Below are 11,232 nucleotides of genomic sequence, written 5' to 3'. Positions count from 1 at the left end.
TATCCCCTTCTCTTTATTTAAAAAATGGCATTAAGCCTCTTAGCTTGGATTAACACCGCCTTGGGAATAAGGCCCCTTTTCACACTTCACTTAGCGTGAAAGGGACGTGCACTGGGTGTTGCAGGGGGCATTCCGCCTCAATACGTATTGCTTTTTGACGCTGTCCTAGATTTACATGGCTGGGACAGTGCTAAAAACTAAGACCAGGGAAAACCTGAAACCATGGAAAGGGCAAATTGCCTTTCAAGATTGTTCATATGCAGGAAGGTGTCCCTTCCTGTACATAAACAATCGCCCCTGCAGCGCAGTCACCCTTGCAGCATGGTGCAAGGGTGCCTGTGCAGGCCCTAGACAGTTTCTTAGTGCCAGTGCTAGGGGAGATACATGAGTGCGCCGTATTTTTGTAAATTCGGCGCATTCCTGCGTTTTGAAAATGTCAGAGGGGATTACCAATTTTTCCATAACACTACGCTCTGACATTTTATTGTAAATATCCCCCTTAGTTTCAAATGCAATAGCGCCACGTCAGTAAACAAATATACAATTGAGAATAAATCCATGATTGGCATGTTCTTAATAATACACAAAAATAAAAAATGCACAAAAACTCCAACAAGAGCAAGGTAATTATATGCCCATTTAGCCCTGGCTAGAAGCACAGTAAGTGCTCAAGAGGGTGCTTAACCTGTAAAGCGATGTTTCCAATGCAAAGATTCAGCAATGCTGAAACAATACCAACAATGTGACCTACAAAAATCTGTACAGTAGCAGTCTGTCCATTCAGAGACTGAAGCACAGGAAAGAAGCAGACAAAGTGGGAGGTGTGTGGTGCGAGCAGTGCTTAATTTGAGCCGGTGGTTTCCGGTGCTCGACACCAGCGCTTAATTGTCAACACTGGCACTATGACAGTCTCCTGCATGGTGGTGCTCTTTCTCTCATTTAGAGATGAGAATAACAACAGTTGTTTATTAATTCAATGCACTTTAAAAACAACTAATACCTGCCCCAAAGCCATTCTTATAGCTTTGGGGGCTGAAATAGTCAGAATTGTCACACTTGTAGATGTGTGATGGTTAGTCGTTGTGTGTTCATGTTATTGGCAGCGCTGACAGCGGCAGTGGGCGGTGCAAGCGGAACTGGCCTCCTGAAGAGGGCCTCGCACAATAAATCACCAACCACCACTTACTTGTTAGCAAAAAAGGCCACTTTATTAAGACAGGTGCCAAATCATAATTTTCTGCAATGAAATAACTTTCCAAAGTTTGTCTTCAAATCTCCCCAAAACCTACCCCCAATGTAAAACCCCACCCCTAAACAGAATACTGACCCCTGTGTGCATTTTCCCCTACTTCTCATTTCCTGTTCACGTGACTGCTCCCCCCCTCCCCCGTTGGAGGATAGGCTAACCCGCTCAAGGCTGCCCACCCCCCCAGCAAAAACCCCGCCACCCAGGAAAACCAACAGAGTTTTCCTGCCCCACCCAGAAACTTGGTGGTAATGCAACAAACCCCATGTCAAGAGCACCATATCTGTTCCTTCCAAATTTGCGCAATCAAATCCCGTAACTCCAGCAGGTAATATGCTTGCCCCATTGTAGATAAATGTACCCCATCTTCACGAAACAGATACCCTTCAGTGCATTTTATGTTGGGATGAGCGAGGACCCGCACCCCATGACCCTCACAAAAATGTCTCATAGTACGGTTAACCTTCCGTCTCGCTTTTTCCATAGCTGCATGATGACGTGCTCCTCTCCAATGCAACCTCGTAATGAACTCTGTCCAGATCAACTGGGTGCTCTCCCAGGTAGCCTGGAGGACCTCCAGATCATGTTTCATCAACTTTATTAGCGACAGCCCAGACAAATCAACCAGGTCATTTTCACCCAAATGAATAATTAGCAAATGCGGCGGTCCCCTTCCAGAGCACATCGTGGCCAGCACCGGAAACAAACCCTCCCAACGCATTCCCCCTTTGCCTTTCCATACCACCTCGTGGCTGGCACTGCGCAGTCCAAGGGAACGCCCACACATCTGTTGTTCGGCATAGACTGCAGCCCATTTAACGAAGGAGTGTCCTACTATCCATGTTGATTTTTTCGAACTTACGGGCCCCGGCGCCGTACCTAGATAGAAAAACAATGATTAACCAAAGAAAACGAGGAGCTAAGCAGAGACTTTCCGAACATATTTCTCACAACATTTGGACTTCCATCTCCCAATACGGCGAATGTCTGCCCAGGACCACCCCAACCTGGCCGCCTCCGTAGCTGCCCCGATCCGAAAAGAGTGTGTTCCAAAACATAAAGGGTTTTCCTCCAAAATAAGAAGTACCTTTCTCATCACCGCCAGCAACTGGGCTACGGAAATAGGTTGCCCCGAGGCGTGGCAAAATACAAGTCCCATGGCAAAACCACTAGAAGCCTTGAAACGTTCCCACTCCCCTACAGGACAGCAGAAACCATCCTCACTTCTGTTTAAGAAAACCCATTTACCCCTGCCCAGCTGATCCGTCTTTGAAATTCTCAACCAAAGGCTCAACCTGTGCCCCTCGAGAAATACCTCATCACTACGGATACCTGGCCTATGTCGCAGCCCAAGCAGTTCCGAAGCTCTGAAAGCCCCAAAAAACAACCATAGGAAACATAATCTAAACAGCCTGCACTCAGACTCATCATAACATACCAAAGGTAGCTGCCGCAGCATTCTTCGCAGCAAATCATAAGTCACCGCCCTGCGTAACTGTTGCGTCCCTGCCTGCACCCTGCTTAAACCCTTGAGGACCCTCTTCACCAAAACCCCCTGTACCAGATCCCTCCCCACCACAACTGCCCGTAAAAGGAAATCCCCGCCAACTTGCCAGAAATAGTAGTATGTGTGAGACCTTTGTCAATCAAGTGTAACACAAAACCTAGTACCAGATGAGCATCGGTCAAACTCCCCCTATTCTCGGCACACAGTTTACCATAGCTCAAGAACTCTCTCCACGCTTGCTGATAGCTCCGTCGTGTAGAAGCCGCTATGGAGTTCTCCACGAAAGCGACAAGTCTCAATCCCCCCACTCCCAGACACACTGCGGGATTGGAGTCTTGGTGTGTTCCGCCCCAGGGGCCAGCCTGCGAAATCTCGCCCACTGTAAACGAGACAGAGAGTCAGCTATACTGTTATGCACTCCCGGGATATGACGCGCCTTAAACACAACATTGAGCTGTAAACATTTTAGCATATAAGCGCGCAGTAAGCGTAAGACTCTCAAATCCCTGGCTTTCTGTTTGTTAATCAACTGTACCACCGTTAAATTGTCAACGTGGAAAAGCACTGAACGATTCTGAAACTCATCGCCCCAAACATACAGGGCAACCAAAAGTGGAAAAAACTCTAGAAAAGCAATACTGCGACCTTGCAACATCCAATGACGTGGCCAACTCTCCGCGCACCAACGGCCTTCCCAAAAGACGCCAAAGCCGTGCGCACCAGATGCATCCGAGTAGATCTGCACTTGCCAAATCATGTCTTCGTCCGCAAAAAACAAAGACACACCATTAAAATCTGCTAGAAAAGTCAACCATATAGCCAAATCAGCCCGTGTAGCCGCTGCAATACGCACTCTGTGGTGAGGAAGAAAAGCCCCAGACATGGCCATTCCCAATCTCCTGCAAAACGTTCTCCCAGCACGGACCACCCTGCATGCAAAGTTAAGATAACCCAACAGCTTCTGCACCTTCCTGAGCTCCAACTTGCGCTCTTCAATCACAGAGGACAAAAATGCAGTGATTTCCTGAACTTTCACAGCTGGCAACCTCTCTACCATAGCAACGGTGTCTATTTCAATACCCAAAAACACCATCGTCGTACTTGGACCCTCTGTCTTATCCGGGGCCAATGGCACACCCAGCTCCTGCGCCAATTTCTGAAAAGCCAGCAACGCCTCCTGGCACTGACCTGTGCCCTGAACGCCAATGAAAAGAAAATCATCCAAATAATGACAAATGAGGGCATGACCAGTAACCTGAGTGAAACGCCACTGCAAAAACGAGCTGAACAGTTCAAAGAGGGCACAAGAGATAGAGCAGCCCATAGGAAGCATCCGATCTACATAAAAAGCACCCTGCATCTGCATCCCCAAAAGTTCAAAGTCAGAAGGATGAATGGGTAACAGCCTAAAAGCAGATTGGATATCACTCTTGGCCAATTGAGCCTCCCTCCCTGCCGATCTAACCAAACGCAGGGCATCATCCACGGAAGCGTAGGACACACATGCATCGTCGGGCGATATGAAATCATTAATGGAGGAGCCCTCAGGCCATGACAGGTGGTGTATCATACGAAACTCCCCTGCTTTCTTTTTGGGGACCACCCCCAGTGGAGAGACAATCAAATTGGGCATAGGACAGCTGGAAAAAGAACCAACAACTCTTCCTGCCTTCACCTCACCCTGCAACTTCAGCTGAACCACCTGTGGCAACTCCTTAGCGGACTTCAAATTATCGGACCACCTACCCAGTCTCGGCCCCTGGTAACCTATTTTGAAGCCGTCCTTGAAACCCCAAAAAAGTCTGCTGGCGGCCTCAACATCTGGATACTCCTGCAACCATTGCCCCAAAATCTCCAACTTAACCGGAGTAGGACCCCTTTCCTGCAAACTGGAAAGCATTGCCTCTTCCCCTCTGCCCCCTGCCCATGTCACCGAACCGCTGGCCAGCGAAGCATTGTGTGAGGGGATGTCTTCCACCACACTGGGAACACTCATGCTTATATCTGCAAAACTGCCTATTGCAGAAACCCCTGTTGAAATTCCAACAGGCTCCAAAAATAGGGGACTGACCTCTGCCCCCAAACCCCGCCCCAGGCTGGGCGGGACGAGCGGGAAAGGGCCGATAAGATATAGGCAAACCACTAGCCGTGTGCGTAGTAGCAGGCGGCTGAGAAGACGCCATCCATTGTAGCCACAGCTCGGAATCCACATCGCCCCAAGGTCTGTCCTGAGACACACTTAGACGAGCTCTAAACTCCTCATCATATGACAGCCATGCGAAACCCCCAAAGTAACTCTGAGCCTTCCGAATAATATCCATGTATTTGAAAATCGCTACCGCCCTATCTGGATATTTTTCACAATATACGCTGGCATATATCAGGAACGCAGAAGACCAGTTCTCAATAGTCTTAGGTACCCTCGGACGCCTCGCCAGCTACCACTCCTCCTCCTTGGAGCCCTCCTTTGCCTGAATATCACGGTGCAACAATTTGAAAACATCCACAAACTCATGACCCCAAATCCTGCTTTTTGTCTTTTCTGATAGATGCGAGCCCAACGGCATAGCAATCCCCATGTACGGCAACTTTTTGTGTATATTTTTATCTTCCTCCACTGCCTCCGGGGCACCCTTACCTGGATCCGCAAGAGGCTGTGACCCAGGGACGGAAGCAACCCCCCCCTCCCCTCACCCCCTGCAGAACCCCGCTGCTCAGAAGATGCCTTGTCCCCCAAAGTATCCCCCCCAATGCCAATAGACCTTGTTGCTTTCGGCGGTTGACCCCCTGGCTGCCAAACCGACCACCACCCCGTCGTACCTGTAGACAATGGAGCTGATCGAGGGTTGCTGCCTGGCCGGTCCACTTGCTTGCGACTGGTCGCTGCCAGAGCCTGTTCCTTTGCATTGTCCGCACTAGACGTCTGCAAAAAACTAAGCACATGTGGTTGCCCCAAACAACCCCTCTGACCCCTCACAGCTTTCCCCACTCTTTTCCCCACGTCGCCATCCCCGTCTCTCAATTCGCCATACTCCAATTCCTCACTGTCCACCTCCATACTCCCCAAAGCACCCAAAACACCAGAAGGTGCCCCACTGTCCCCCATCTTGTCCAAAAAAAACCCACTTCCAGAACCCAAATGCCACTGTGCATCCGTGCTAGCGGAGGGGTGACCTAACTGAGAAAGGAAATCCGCTCCAGATCGCCCTCCCGCAATAGGCCCCCCAGACAGAGCCGCAGTGTGCTCCATCCGTCTGGAGCGCTGGCCGGCCGCAAACCGCGTGGCTAAAACCGGCATATCTTCCTGGAAGCCGCTCAAACCCTGTTGTTCCTTCTCGCCCACTGCAAACCCTCCATCTCCCAAAAACCCACTCCCGCCAACTCCCGGAGCACCCCCACTGCCCACCCAGACCCACTGTCCCTCCCGGGAATCCTGTACCCTGGGTGTGGAAACCCCCGACAAAGGGAGAACGCGTGGCTTGTGCCCTGACACCCCGACAGCACCCCGCTCCGCAACCTGGCCACTGAACTCACCCTGCGAAACCAGGGGGCATGCGCCTAATACTGCAGGCGATCTGTCAGGCAACTGCGGGTAATCCACCCCTCCCTGTGCACTCCTCAGCCCCAGTGCGCCTCCTCCTACTTGGCCTGCCCCCGTCCCAACCACACCCGGGGCCCCCACCACACCCTGCAGCGACACTACCCCCGTTGTCCCCCCAGAGGGGCACTCAGAAGACATATCCTTATTAAAGAGCACAGGCAATGCTGGTGCTGGGCTCAACAGAAAAGTCTGCCCATTAAACTGTACCAATTGAGGATTGCTCTGCCACCCCAAACCCTCAGGCCCTGACAGTGGGGGGGTAGCTTGCTCCTGAACCGGCCCGGAGGACTCCAGCCCATCACAACTCCGTGCCCTCCGTCCGCGTGCAGTACGCATAGACTGCACGCCGGCCCTGCCCCCAGCGCTCCTCCCACGAAGTCCGGCCGATGCAAGGGACCGCCCCCGCCTTCCCCTCACTGTAGCGCGCCTCCCGGCCACAGCAAAGCGGGCGGGCGGGCGCACGTACCTGCAGCAATGTGGACCCCTCGTCGGAAGGGCCAGCCTGCGCCTCCTCACCCTCAAAACGGGCCGGTTCCAGGCCCACCTCCGGACCCTGCGGGACCTCCTCAACTGCTGCGGGCCCTGGGGATAAGCAGGCCGCCACCGCCTTCGCGACCCCACTGCTGGCCTTCCGCGGTGCACGAGTGAGGCCCACCCATGCCTGTCCAGCAACTCCAGGCTTCAGCAGGTCGCTTCTGCCTGCTTCGCAGAGCACCCGGACCGCCTCCCGCACCGCCTCCTGTGACGACATCCTTCCGACGCAGACCTACGGTATGCCAAGACGGACAAAAAGTGCAAACCAGCCCCTCCTCCCCGCTCCCGAGGGCCCAGTGATTTTCCCGCCCTTGCCTCCCGCTACTTATCACCTTCCCCGCGCCGCGCGCCCACCTAATTAACCCCCAACCTACACCTGGGTGGCCGCTCCATTGTGCGAAGCCACCCAGGGGCAGACTTGGCTCTCGCCCTGCACCCCCTGGGTCCCCCCATGGCACTTTTATTTTGACAAATTAAGCACTGGGTGAGAGTGTGGTTTTAATTATAGGCTTCTGCTAGGGAAGGAGATTTGTTTGACCGACTCCTCCTACGGGAGGATTTTTTTGTTTAATGTTTGGCACGTTTTAACAACTAAGGAATTTTAAGGATAAAAGGGGTAAGGTCTGAGGCCAGCTATTGAACTGAGACTTTATGCCCTGAGTATACCACAAAAATATAAACAAACTACTGCAGATTTAAACTAGCCTAAATGAACAGAACTCAGAATACAAAAATTAAATAATGTCCAAGTAATGACTTGACCTCATAGAAAAATCATCAAAAACGCACCTGGGCTCCAAAGATACCCGCTGGTTGTTGAAAATACACATTTTAGAATGACCATTGTCAACACTTGGGCAGGAGCACCGGAAATGACTCATTGAAAGCGAATGACTCACCTGCTGATTTCACAACAGTGTAAACTCTCGTGACTCGGCGCCTGTGGCAACATTAGAGTCAGTAGCTCTGCTGTACGTTTAGTTTTAACCCAGAAAAATGTTAGGACACCAGTGCAGCCTGTTTTTGCGAAACACACAACATACTTAGTTCCCCAAGCTATCAGGATACATTTCAACATACTACTAATCTCTGCGGGTGAACCAGAGCAGAACGTCATTGGTAGCAGTATGGAGGAATAATTTAGCTGGCAGAGAAGTTAAAACCTAGAACAAAAAACTCTTTGTTCAAGCTTGAAAGATAACCACTTGGCAAACGGAGAGAACCCTCACAGATAAAACTAAGAATGGAGTTCTAGAAGGAAGATATGCCGTCCTTCCAACAAGGATGTAAACAAGAGGAATCAACGTTTTATGAATGAACCCATCAAAGCTTCCTGAGAAAGGCCTACTTGTGTTTTAGGCTATTGGTCGAAATCTTGGACTTTAAATCTAGTTGGACAAATTAGCACCATGAACGCAGGTGCTGTAGAATTTGTGCGCTGAAAATGCAACCCATATACTCTGTCAATGGAGTGAGATGAATTGTCCTTGATTCATGTTCCTAAAAAAAACTTTTAACTTTCAGCCACAGAGGCATTATTTCTCTGTTTTAAGAGGGAAAACAAAACAGATGTGTACCAAGGTCAACAATGTTTTAACATTATTGGAGCCCATTAAAGTGACCAGCCATTGGGATCAATGTGTTGTACTCCAGTTGCAAAAGTCTGGTTTAGGTTATCGTGATTATGTATGAAGTGTAACCATTGGTTTTAACGCAAAACATCTGTGTGACGAACTTGATTACTCGCGACCAGAATTTGCTTTTATGGGGAATTGGCTATATTTGTAGGGAGTTGTATCTCCTATGTTTGTAATGGTTTTAATTAGAATTGCAATAAAGAATTACTTGGAAACTACCCAGTGTAAGTACCCAACACCGCTCTCACCTCCTTAAGGCGATTGCTTAAAACATCTATGGGCATTGAGACCGTCCTCGAGTGATAGGGGCATAGACATGAGGGACTCAGTGCCATACAAAAGGGATGCCATTTATTTGTTCTCAGCGGGTGCAAATATGGCTCTATAACATAGCGACCCTATACAATCCCCCTTTACACTGCTCATTTGGAGGTAAACTGCCAAGAGGTACTCCCTCTACAACCAAGACTGTCTTGAGAATGTGGGAGGACTCACTTAAACAAATAAAATGGAATAAGACTATGACTGGTGAAACTCTTCAGTGATTGGGTAACTGGCACCCACAAGTGAATGCCCTAAAAGGATTTAAGCAATGGGACTATCTTGGCAAATCATCTTCAAGAAACATACTTGCATCCAGTATTATGGAATGCTTTGAACAGCTGTTTGACAATGTCGGCCTGAAACATACAATTCTTTAAATACTTGCAACTAAGTCATGCAATAATGCCTTATCTAACGTGTGATATGTCCATCACTCAATATGGTCCACTGTAGGCAAAAATAACCGCTTCTCAGCTACCCCAACACAGCCCTATTTCAACATATATAAATCCTACTTAGTAAATACGCCTGATACCTTCCCAAATTAAAAGGTGAATGGGGACGAGACCTTGAAACCATTGAGGGTATAAAAAGGGCTCTTGCTCTGATTGCCCCATCTGAATTTGCAATATCTGCAAACCATAGATTGACCAATTTCAAGACTCTTCGTCATATTTATACAACCCCCAGCTTCTCCTACGCATGAATAGAAGTGCTGACTCAATGTTTTTGAGATGCAAGATAGTACAGGGAGGTATCATACTTACAATATGGGAACTTAGAATTAGCTGCCATTTTTGGAACTCTTAAAGAGACACAATACTGGTTGTGCTGGGTCGCCCATTCAGCTTGACTCGGAAAATGGCATTGTTTAATATAGTGGACAATGAGGGTTTTACAAATGCTGACAATATATTTTTGGATATGGATTTGAAGTTGGTAAAAAGGATATTGCCCAAAATTGGTGACAATCCAGCCTAAAAAATGGTTGCACTTAAGAGAAAGCTATATATGAAGCACCTGGCTGCCGTCAGAAACATACTAAGTTATGGGGGAAATGGCTGAAAATAGAGAAGATACTAAACCATAAGTTGGGACCCTTAATGTGGCTATTGAATTTGCTCTTTGCAAATAATTGATGATGTTGAGATGGTACTAGGATACATAGAGAGGATTAATTGATATCTTCTTTCTTTTTGTATTTCTGATACAAATTAGATATGTGTGAAATGTGATATGTTATGTACAAAATCTATATGCACAAGCAGAGTTAAAGATAATTTATTTTCAGGTCAAAGGAAGAATCCTAAAGTAATAACTCTATCTAACACTAAGATTCCTAGACCTTTACTATGTTGTGAAGTGGTGAGGGATTACTTTCAACAGGACAGAACATCCTCACTCACCATGGTGGTGGTATGCTTCATCATTGGGCTCATTAGACTCCTTCCGGGTCTATTAAAACCAGGTGGGAGTTTTGGAGAGGGTACCTATATAATGCCAAGCTTCCCTAGTGATGTGGGGGCTTGAAATAAAGATGGAAAGTTATTCTAAAACTACCTTGGTGGTGGAGGATAATTGAAACTTTATTCTATTCCCCAGGACGAAGAGTTAAAAAGAATGGGGGTTAAATCGACTCATTATCTCAGGTCAATATGCTTCTGCCCTACATTACCCTGTGAGAAGGTGCCCTTTAATCAGACCCATGGTAGTCCCTTTGTGCCCGGAAATAGTGAGATGGAGACATGGCTTTTTAATGGGACGCGACTTGGACCGAGCGGCACTGGCATATCTTGAATGCTTCCACTCAACAGCGAGTTAAGGCAATTCCTCATGTGGGAAGATTAACAAAATGATTCCTTAACACACGGAATCAGAGCAAAGTCATAGCAGCTGACCGGTTGTAACCACATTTCTTTTATTTTTTCATTTTCTTTTATTTTTTCACTTTCATATTTCCAGGCAAGAAATGGGTTCAAATAAAATGCATAATGTTTAACAATTTCACTTTTTTTATAACGTTAAGAAACAGCCATGTAACATCTCAAAAGAGTTTTGGCTACCTTGCAAAATGTAATAGAATATTTTATAAATAAATTGTGGAGAAGTGTGGCTCACTGGTTAGAGCAGGCAGACCTGGAAGCAGAGGTCAGCCTGGGACCAGGGTTCAATTCCCGGCTCGGCTGGGTCTTGAGTCCATAAATTGTCCATGGACTCGATAATTCTCGCTCCAGTGCATACTCGATTCATGGGTTCACACTCTGCGACTCTGGGCAATAGTTTGCTTAATCTCCACAATGGCCCCTCGCGGCGGGATGCCTGGCTTTCACCTTGTGGATTCCCTGCTGGGTTATCTCACAGGGGAATACCAGGACGGGTTCCC

The sequence above is a fragment of the Triturus cristatus genome, chromosome 6 (genome assembly GCF_964204655.1).
Source record: "Triturus cristatus chromosome 6, aTriCri1.1, whole genome shotgun sequence".
NCBI lineage: Eukaryota > Metazoa > Chordata > Amphibia > Caudata > Salamandridae > Triturus > Triturus cristatus.
This window is presented reverse-complemented; position numbering follows the sequence as displayed.